The following is a 12,436-nucleotide window of genomic DNA, read 5'->3' on the forward strand; positions in this document are numbered from 1 at the left end:
TTGGTATCTGGAGTATATTTAACTAGTGATTCTAATAAGTTTCTGTCTGTCTCATAACTGGATGCCTTGCAGACTGGCTGGCATATTTGTTTGAGGAATTGGTTGGTTAGCTCCTGTATTAGGTTCATGTGCTTGTGAATATATATTTTTTTAGGGTGCGGGAGAGAAGAATAATCAGCAGCATTATTGCCATAATTCTTCAACGAGGAGAATTATTAACATACACACAACGTGTATAACGACATACACACACACACATAAGCATATACATATATACATACATATATACATATATATATAAATATATATATATATCTATATATATAGATAGATAGATATACATCCATACATGTATATATATACATATACATATATATATATATATATATGCATATATATATATGTATATATATATATATAGATACACATATATATATACATATATATATATATACGTATATACATATATATATATATATGAATATATATATACACATATATATATAAATATATATATATAAATATATATAAACACATATATATATATATATATATATATATGTGTGTGTGTGTGTGTGTGTGTGGTGTGTGTGTGTGTGTGTGCGTGTGTGTGTGTATTGATAACTTTATATTGGTGTCTGCGTCTCTGGGAGCATGGCAGACGCACGTGCTACATCTAGCAAATTTCACCGAAATTGTCTTTGCTTTTTTATCTTTTGAGAAAATAAAGCACTCAATATATTTTATAGGAGTTACATATATTATTATTTACAGCAATTTTATTCGGTGCTATGTGACTACGAATTTCGCACACTTTTAAAAGTAACCTAACTCGTTAAAGGGTCAGATAACCGAATCCGTAAACTGAGCCTAATCGGTTATTTGACACTGAACGGGATACGCTTATGTTAGAAGCCTGCGAAACTTTAGGTTGTAGGAGCCGAATCAAACTCTTTTAAATAATGTTGATTTCAAATTTTGGCAATTATGGTTGCGGGGTAAGTTGATTACGATGGCCCAAGTGCTCAAGTGGTACTTATTTAAAAGATCTTTAAAAAGGATGAAAGGCGAAGTAGACCACAGTAGAATTTGAACTCAGATCGTGAACATGGACGAAATGCCGCGAAAGATTTCTCCTGTTGCGCAAACGATTTTGCCAGCACGCCGCCCTTATATAATTTAGTAATAATAATAATAATAACAATAATAATAATAATAATAATGATCATCATGATCATAACAATATATGTATAGAGAAAGAGATTTAGAGACAAACACACACGCGCACACACACATACATACACACACACACACACACACACACATATATATATATATATATATATATATATATATATATATATCAACAGACATCTATATATTTTTATAGACGTCCATATATATGCAAATATATACTATGGGCTTCTTTCAGTTTCTGTCTAGCAAATCCACCCACAAAGCTTTTCTTGGTCCGAGATTTGCCCAAGGTATCATAGCACAGAGTGGGATTGACCTCGGAGCCATGTGGATTGGAACCATGAGCCTCTGAAAGAAAAATTCCTCAGCAGCAAAGAATGCAATAAATTTTTAACAGTTGACAGGCGGTTTTCATTGAGGTCAGCAGACAGATATATAAGTGATTATATGCGCAGACGGTAGCATAATTCTAAATATGCAAATATTAAAAGAAACTTATAGAATTATATATTTATTTCTACAAAAGTAAATATAAAAAACGAATTCGATTCAAAGACAGTTTTGATTAAACTATTTTACTTACGTGTGAAGAGGTTAAGCTCATTTTTTTTATCGTTTACATCTTTCATCCGTGGAGGCATATTGCCTAGTGGTCAGAGCAGCGGACTCGCGGTCGAAGGATCACCGGTTCGAATCTCAGACCGGGTGATGTATGTGTTTATGAGCGAAATACCAAAGCCTCACGCGGCTCCGGCAGAAGGAAATGGCGAACTTCTGCTGACTCTTTTGCCACAACTTTCTCTCGCTCTTTCCTCCTGCATCTAACAGCTCACATGTATGGACCGGCATCCCGTCCAGGTGGGGAACCCATACGCCAATGAAACAGGGAAATGGACCCTTATGGGCCGAAAAAGCATGGCTCGTAAAGGAACAAACAACAACACTTCTTTCATCCACAGGACTGCGGCCATGCTGGATCCCCGTTTGGAAATGTTTAGTTGAACGAATTGAACCCAGTACTTGATTTTTAAAGCCATATACTTATTCTATCGATCATTTCTGCTGAACCGCTAAGTCACGTCAACCTAAGCAAACTAACACCGGTTATTAATCGGTGGAAGAGATAAGCACAAACACAAACAAGAACACAGACAATGGGATTTTACTCCGTTTTCATCTTACAAATTCACTTAAGAACGCATTAGACACCCTGAGGTTTATAGTAGGTGGCACAAGTCCAAGGTACCACGCAGTGGGACTGAACCTGAACCCTCGTGATTAAAAAGTGACCTCGGTATCCCCAGAACCAAACTTGCACATACATTATATATATATATAATATATATATATATATATATATATATATATATATATATATATATATATACTTTATTTAAAGCAGCAGAAAATTCAACAAAACCTGTTACTCTGAGTTTCCCGTTGCCGTTCATAAAGCATATTACTCTGCCACTGGTATTTGAGTACTCTTTTTTCCACATTGTTTCACATTTATGTGTTTACTCCGGTATATATATATATATATATATATATATATATATGTGTGTGTGTGTGTGTGTGTGTGTGTGTGTGTTGTGTGTGTGTGTGTGTGTGTGTGTGTGTGTGTGCGTGTGTTTGTACCTATACTATGAGTTTAGTTTCTTTATATAATCTGCTGGACTTAACAGACTGCTTTAGGTTTGGATTCTCACACTGAGAGAAATGACAGCAGGATCTAATGAAGGACTAATGTACCTCAGGTGTAAAAATGTGACGATTTTAAATCAAGAATGTTCTTCATGCCATACTCTAGCATTTACCTATGATGGTCCTGGTGTTCATGTGTATATCTGTGTGTCTTTGACCTTGTGTGTGTGTGTGTGTGTGTTCTTTTACTCTCTCGTTTCAGTCATTCGACTGCGGCCATGCTGGAGAACCGCCTTTAAAGGCTTTCTTTAGTCGAAGATATCGACCCTAGAACGTGCTCTTTGTAAGGTAAGTCTATTACTTATTCTATCGGTTTCTTTTGCCGAACTGCTACGTAACGGGGACGTAAACACACCAACATCGGTTGTGGAGCGATGGTGGGGTACAAACACAGACACAAAGACACACACACATAAATATACGCATATATATATATATATATATATATATATATATAACGGGCTTCTTTCAGTTTCCGTCTACCAAATCCACTCACGACGCTTTGGTCGGGGCCCGAGGCTATAGTAGAAAAAATTGCCGAAGGTACCACGCAGTAGGACTGAACCCAGAACCATGTTGTTGGGAAGCAAGCTGCCTACCACACAGCCATGCCTATGCATGTATAGATCGAATGCGGTCTGTGCTTCGCTTGAGTTGCAAATATACAGAATAGTCAATCTTAGCAATTAAAACTGTACCACAAATTAATCGATATCTCATACCGACAATTGTCTTATTTAAGAGCTGCGTGGGGTAAAATGTATCGCTATAATAATTGCCATTGATTAGTTCAAACAGGAAATTATTAGGAATGGAGGAAGAAGAGAAAGTAAAAAGCTAGAGCTGGGACATGGGTGAGTCTCACTGAGAGCACGTTTGTAAATGTTTATAAAAACGAAACGGATTATGCGTGTAGGTGATTGTATGTTTAAAGGCATAAACAATTAGGGAAGGCGCGTGTTTTAGTGGTGAAGGTATTTGTCTCATGGTCGGAAAGTTGTGAGTTCGAACCCGGTAGCGTGTTGTGTTCGTGAGCAACACAATTTTATTTCACGCTGCTTCAGTCACTCAACTGGTAAAAAGTGAGGCGTACCTGTAAGGGCCAACCTTTTCACATTCAGCGTCACACTGAATCTCCCTGAGAACTACGTTAAGGGTACATGTGTCTGTGGAGTGCTCAGCCACATGCATGTTATTTTCACGAGCTGGCTGTTCTGTTGATCGGGTCAACTGGAACGCTCTTCGTCACAACCGACGGAGAGCCAGTTTACAGAAAGAGGTGCGGTCCTTATGGTGAAGAAGTTGCTTTGCAGTGGTGTGGTTTCGGTGTCTCTCCCATTGCACCTACCTTGGGTAAATGTCTTCAAATACAAGCCGGTGCAGACCAATGCCCTCTGAGTTAATTTGGTAGGCAAAAACGGTAAGAAAGCCTGTTGCATACATACATATGTGTGTGTTGTCATTATAACAAACTCTTTCTTTCTACATTCTATATATCATAACTATAAATTAAATAAAATTCCAGTTTTTGTCTTTCCTTGCTATAGCGATTTATTTACTATAGCGATTTCTGAAATACACATGATTAGTAATTCGCAGGAAGAAATCATAAGATTATTAGAAAATTGAAAATTATTATAAGTTGGAAATTAGAAGAAATTTACAATAGTTTAAAGTGGCCGAAGACCTTTGCAGGGTACCGTATTTAACTAAATTTAAATTACTTTCCGCCTTATGTGAAACATTCTGGCATTCACCTGACTATTAATTTTTTTACGGTGCTTCCTTCTCTGAGTATTTTGACTTTAACGTGGCTGATGACGGTCAAGGCTGATCTAGAACCCAACCTAGGCTCCCATATCTACAGCGTTCGCAGCTGGAACAAGGAGTGGTTGGAGATCACGCGGTCGTTAGCCTCAAGTCGCCAGGCCTGGTCGGCGTTTGTGAGAGATGCAGCATTGAGGATGAATGAAGCCAGCTCAACCCACTCCGGGTGAATGCTGTAAAACAACAAAAACAAACTTTAACCATTCTTTTGAAACCAGTCTATATTAACGAAATTCATACATCTCTCTCAATGTTTTTCCATTTATCCAGTGTAGTTAGGAATTCCTTCCTTAATGAAGTTTAATAACACAGAAACATGTACGTTGTCGACACCATATCACTAAACATCAAAATCGTTCTCAACAAAACTCTTGATTTAATTGAAGAAAATTAATTAAAATTTTGAGACTGTTAAGAAGAATTACACGTTTTCAAATTGATTATTCCACTCAGTAATTTTAGTTTGTTTCGAATGTCTTGGTTTGGTACAGAAAGCATTCTACCGTACATTTTATAATCAAGAAATGCAAGTCTTACTGTATTACGCATTTGTGTATGTGCCTGAAACATCGTGTGCCAATGGTTTTTGCATGCCAGTGTAGCTGTGTCTTTGTGTGTGCGTGTGTGTGTGTGTGCGTGTGTGTGTGTGTGTGTGTGTGTGTCTGTGTTTGAGTGAGCAGAGTGAATACAAAGTCTATGCGCATCTGAGCGTGAGCGGGATACAGAAATAGAGAGAGTGAGAGACATGGAAAGCTGGAAAGAGAAAGAGAAATTGTCGAAATCAATGAAGAAAACGAAGGCGTGACACTGATACCGGAAATGTGCATTGGCAGTCATCGAGGGGGTGGATGTCTGAAACGACACGGCTTAATTGGAGGCCGGCAGTAAATGTGGCAATCGATTGCACGGAATAGTCAATGAAAGATTCTCTGATATAAAGGTTATCTAAACAAAACGATTTCTGTAATAGCTAGATTTAACAAACAGAAAAAAAAAACACACACATATATGCATGTCTATACATGTATGCATGACTGTATGCATATGTGTGTGTGTGTGTGTGTGTTAAAATTGCAATGACTAAACGAATTTAATGAACGCCATTAGAGTTTGTGTTGTTTTTCATCGTTTTAGAATATTCATGTCATACCAAGGTAAACAGTTCTTTAGAAGACGTATTAAAAATTTGCTTTTTCAAAATATTCAAAGATACTTTGAGTATATAAACGAGTAAGTAGTTTCATTACTGTCATTTTATCGCCATTTATAATATCTACGTCAGTGTGTGTGTGTGTGTGTGTGTGTGTGGTGTGTGTGTGTGTGTGCGTGTGTGTGTGTGTGTGTGTGTGTGTCTGTGTTTGAGTGAGCAGAGTGAATACAAAGTCTATGCGCATCTGAGCGTGAGCGGGATACAGAAATAGAGAGAGTGAGAGACATGGAAAGCTGGAAAGAGAAAGAGAAATTGTCGAAATCAATGAAGAAAACGAAGGCGTGACACTGATACCGGAAATGTGCATTGGCAGTCATCGAGGGGGTGGATGTCTGAAACGACACGGCTTAATTGGAGGCCGGCAGTAAATGTGGCAATCGATTGCACGGAATAGTCAATGAAAGATTCTCTGATATAAAGGTTATCTAAACAAAACGATTTCTGTAATAGCTAGATTTAACAAACAGAAAAAAAAACACACACATATATGCATGTCTATACATGTATGCATGACTGTATGCATATGTGTGTGTGTGTGTGTGTGTTAAAATTGCAATGACTAAACGAATTTAATGAACGCCATTAGAGTTTGTGTTGTTTTTCATCGTTTTAGAATATTCATGTCATACCAAGGTAAACAGTTCTTTACAAGACGTATTAAAAATTTGCTTTTTCAAAATATTCAAAGATACTTTGAGTATATAAACGAGTAAGTAGTTTCATTACTGTCATTTTATCGCCATTTATAATATCTACGTCAGTGTGTGTGTGTGTGTGTGTGTGCGTGCGTTCGAGTCTGTGTGTATAGTACTGTCATCTCAAAACCATAAAAAAACTGGTTTTACTGTGTATTTCATGTGTATTTCAGAAATCGCTATACATATTTTTCCATTTAGTCATATATCGTCAGAATTATTTTCAGAAATAAAGAAATGACTACGAAACATAATTAACGAGAATACATACATACATACATAAATATATACATACATCTTTATATATATATATATATATATCTATATATATATATATATATATATATATATATCTATATATATATATATATATATATATTATATATATATATATATATATTATGTGAAATAGAAAGATGAATAATCTTGTAGCAGATTAATCAAAAGTTTAACCGATACCTTGGTAGCAAAAATCACAGCAGAAGACAGCACGGTTGGAGGTACAACCATATGGTGTTGCAACCGTGCGTTGGTGCGGATAATTGAATTTTAATATTATTGGTGAATTGAAGAAATGGAGCTGAACGAAGATTGAACAGAAATCGTTTTATTTCATTCTACACGTGTTTCGAAAGGCACAATTTACCAAAATCCGATTGAATAATGAGACCATATTGTGTCTTTCTCTTCGGGAAGAAATAGGAAATCCGTTCGAAAAAACAAAAACAGAACAGAGGCGGAGCAAAACAAATCGAACTAGGCTCCTAAGAGCCCATGGCAAAACTGTTTATCAGTGTATGTTGAGAACCGGTGGTTGAAGATTTTAACGGGTCAGGCATATATATATATATATATATACACCAATGTATGTAGGCTCAAGGATGCTGAGTTGTGAGGAAGCTTGTGTTACACCCTTGTGTTTTTGTGTTCCATCCCATTGCACATCACCTTGAACAAGTATGTCCGTGGGTTTCTTCTTCGTGTTTCTTGAGTTTCTCTTTGTTCCCCACCACCATCACTTTACATTTAGGATATCTGTATTCACGTGCCCGTTTTTTTTTTTTATTTTCGGTGAAGGAATCTTATGGAACCGGTAAGAGACATAACAAGTAAGTGTTAACAGGGTTTTGCTCGACTAAGCCCTTTAAATTAGTGCTCCTCCAGCATGACAGCAGGTAAATAACAATCACAAGAAACCAATGGAAATACAGAAGAAGAAAATGATACCAAATAGGTGAGGAGGTCGAATGGAAATTAGAATAGCAAGCAGATAGCATGATTACCATTGTAGGATATACTCAAACGCTAAATGATTAAGTCGTATAATTATTGATTTCAAATTTTGGTATAAGGCCAGCAATTTGTGGCGGGGGAGGTAAGTCGATTACATTGACCCCAGTGCTCCGCTGGTACTTATGTTATCGACCGCAGTGCCATTTGAACTCAGGACGGAAGACGGACGAAATTCGGCTGAACATTTTGCTCGACGTGCTAACGATTCTCCGCCAGCTTGCTGCATTAGAAATAATATGCTTATTAGTATCAAATTTTGGTAGAAGGCCGGCACTGTCGAAGGAGGGGTAAGTCAATTAAATCGACGCTAATGACCAAAAAGTATTATTTTAACGACTTCGAAATGATGAAGGACAAACTCAACTTGGTGACATTTGAACTCTAAAGCAGGAGGAAATGCCGCTAAGCATTTTGACCAATATCATAAAGGTTGTAGAAACTCAAGGCCTTTGCGTATCATATAATTATGCGCCAACTTAATTGATTTCCAGCACAATTTTTAAAACGAAGAGAAGACAGATTCCCGATAGATTATCGGCAAATAATCTGCCTTTAAACAAAGCACTACATTCAACGTTTCCTCAAGTTTTACAACTAAAGCTTTTACGCAGAATGGTTTTAAATATATCAAAATAAAATATAGAGTTATTTGCACACTGTCTTCTCGAATATTCTTCAATGTTAACCAATTCACTCAATCGCTGATGCGTTGCTTCTAATTCAACCAGAAGTCCATTTCGACTCGGTGATTCTATTTTCGTAGAGGTGGTGATATAAGAAAGTTGATAGAAAAAAACATTTTTGCATCATACAAGTTGTAGATAGTGCTTACATTTCCTCGGAATATTGCCGAGATTACTGTCACATGGATGGGTAGAAAGGACTGCAGTGAACTGCTGAGAATTTGAAGAAAGAGAATGTGCGTGCATTTCCCAGACTGGGGAATGAAAAGAAAATTAAATCACAACCATTCTATTTGAAAAAAGATGGGACCCCACTATTGAAACCTGAATTCCATGTATGTATATATATATATATATATATATATATATATAACGGGAAGCTTTATGAACATAGACAAAAGACGAAGGCAGGTGGGAAACAAACAAACAATTGTATTAGTATGGCGCTCAGGAAATATAAATAAAACAAGTCTTTAACGTTTTGAGCCTACGCTCTTCAACAGAAAGATACACAGAGAGAAAAAAAACACAGAAAGAAGGAGAGAAAAAAAATGCGTGCAGTAACTAACGAATCAACATGGCGATCTGATTTCGGCCAGAGGTCAAAGATCAAACATGAGACGCGAGAGCGAAATAAGGGGAGATAATAGGGTTGATAATAGGGTTGAATGACCAGCTATTAGTGCGTAGGAGCGGTCTGGACGTGTGTATGTATAGGGTTGGTGTATGTATATATATATATATGTATATATATATTTAACAATTAAGGATAACTTCTTAATAAGGAATCTTAACAAGAAATTATCAGGTAGTTAGCGTGAAAAACCTCATAAGAGAAAAATTCGATATTAATTTTTTTCTTTAGAACATATTAATTTATATTGTATAGAGGGCATTATTACACATAAATGCCTCACACTAAGAGGGACATAAGTCATTACTACCAAAATTTCACTAATCGTACCTAATGCAGTTCTTCAAAGCAAGACATTTAAAAAATGAATTTAGTTCTATATCACCTATGATTTCACACTTAACGCATAAAAATACGTCTATGTTCATCAGTAGAACTGATTCTGAACACATCATAAATAAACGACCAACATTACCTGGCGAAGTCGAACAGACATCTGCTCTCTCCGGCGAAGCACATGGAGATGTTTATAAATCATATATTCGGTAAATGGCGGGCTTTTTCATATAAATCATATATTCGGTAAATGGCGGGCTTTTTCGAACTGCATGTCGGGTAGGAAAAGTTTTTTCGGAATAAATTTAACAATTAAGGATAACTTCTTAATAAGGAATCTTAACAAGAAATTATCAGGTAGTTAGAAACCAATATATATATATATATATATATTATATATATATATATATATATATATATATATATATATATATATGTACTTGTATGTATGTATGCATGAAATCTCGAGTTGTGCATGAGAAAGTAATGAGGGATGTCAGGAAGGGCATCGCTGTTGCACTTCCAGATAATGAGGGTCTTCTTATGAAGATGGCATGCAGTGTCTGTGCAAGACCCTGCCTCAGTAAAGCTGGACTCAAGAGTCATCTTCGTCGTCATAAACCGAGACCGATAATTGACAAACAGGTCAATGGTGGTAGTGCTACACACCATACTGATCATATCTGTCAGGCATGTGGAAGAGAGTGTAATTCAGCGGGAGGACTTAAGTGACATGCAAAGGTATATGACGCCCAATTACAACTATTACCCGTAAAGATATTTAGCTGCCAATTCTGTACAAGACATTGTAGATCATTAGCTGGGCTAAAAAGTCGCATTCGATCACAGCATCGTTAACAGTTAAGCGCCTGGTGCAATGGCCATACTAGATAACGAGGGGACAGCCATCATATATGTACATATATATATATATATATATATATATATATATATATATATACATGCATATATATATATATATATATATATATATTATATATATATATATATATATATATATGTATATACATGCATATATAGTATATATATATATATATATATATACAACTTTTACTGTCGTGGGCTTATATACCCTAATATTAGGCTATATACTTTAGCCAATAGAATGATCGGTTATTAGTTTTAACCTTATTATTTACCCCACCATATATGTATATATATATATATATATATATATATATATATATATATATATATATAATATATATATATATATATGTTGGAAACGTCTGAACCACTTGTAAATTGTTGCGTGGCTCATACACTCCTCTCTATGCACTTCCTGCAACTTTGCGTAGGCCTCTGAGAAGGTACGGCCATGACAAGTTTCTTTGTCATCGTCAATGAATTGATCACACGCTACACATCATCCTTCCAAGCACAGCCATAAACAGCGGAAGCTAGCTAGAACGTTAAAACTTAGTGCACATGAACAGCTGTGTTCATGGTCAATCTTTGCCAAGCGTCTTTACTCTGCGTGATTTAGTATCGTTACTATGGCAACAGTCCGGATACTTATTGATCAGACTGCGTGTGTTTGTGTGCTTCGGGATGCGTTCTTACCTGAGTGATTCTAACCATTTATTTAAGGTGTTAACGGTTTAAATGATACGTATATATATGTTCCGTATATATTGCTCTTCCTATATTGACGTAGGTTTTATACATCCCTGTGATTTTGAATGGTCATATACAGATTCTTACGTGCATACATACATCGCTGCTGGGTGTATGCAGGGATCCTTATGTGTGCATATGTGGCTATATGCGTTTTTATCTCCGTGATTATGTGTACGATCTCCTCAGAACCATCAGTTCATAAATCAATAAAATAAATTCCTCAAATCCTTCTTCTTCTTCTTCTTTTTCTTCTTCTTATTATTATTATATTATTATTATTATATTATTATTATTATTATTATATTATTATTATTATTATTATTATTATTATCATTATTATTCCTCATCTTCTTCCTCATCTTTTTCTTCTTCTGCTTCTTCTTCTTTTTCTTCTGCTTCTTCTTCTTTTTCTTCTTTTTCCTCTCCTTCTTCTTCTTCCCCTTCGTCTTCTTCTCTTTCTTTTTCTTCCTCTTCTTCTTCTTCTTCTTCCTCTTCTACTTCTTCTACATTTTCTTCTTGTATTATTTCGTTTTATATCTCAGCTAATACATTAATGGCCGTTAATACGCGATTGTTTCTAAGCTGTACTTTAGAGATAATTCCGACATTAGAAACCAATACGATAGGAGAGGTGTAACTTTGGTGTCAACCATTGTGATATATTTACACAAAGAGCCACTGACAGAATGTCACAATATATTAAGGAACGCTACTTGCATCTTGATATCTAAGCTTCTTCTGTAAGGGCCAATACATTTCATCTTCGAACGTTTCTTCTTTACGACATGTAAATTGGCGATCAAGTCACGTTCAACAATATCAACATGCCCGCACTCCACTTATCTATAAAATACATTTATTACGCTAGCTTTTCCTATTTATTCTCCAAGAAACATCACACAAAGCTGAAACTTGGGAAAGTTTTCAAAATTTTAAGCTTTCTTCGCATCGAAGTATTTGTTACATACAGAAAATCACATCTCGGAAAATACTCAACGCTAAAAAGCTGTGGACGCTACATGTGTAATAGAGATCCGCTTTATGCTATTGGTGGTATTAGTAGAAAACATGCAGCTTACGCAAAACAATTTCCGTACGGTGCCGGAGTGGCTGTTTTTTATGTAGCTTGCTTACCAACCAAATTGTCCCGGGTTCAGTCCTACTGAGTGGCACATTGCAAAAGTGTCTTCTACTAGAGCAAATTCTTGTGACTGGA

The sequence above is a fragment of the Octopus sinensis genome, linkage group LG9, assembly GCF_006345805.1.
Source record: "Octopus sinensis linkage group LG9, ASM634580v1, whole genome shotgun sequence".
NCBI classification, from domain to species: Eukaryota; Metazoa; Mollusca; class Cephalopoda; order Octopoda; family Octopodidae; genus Octopus; species Octopus sinensis.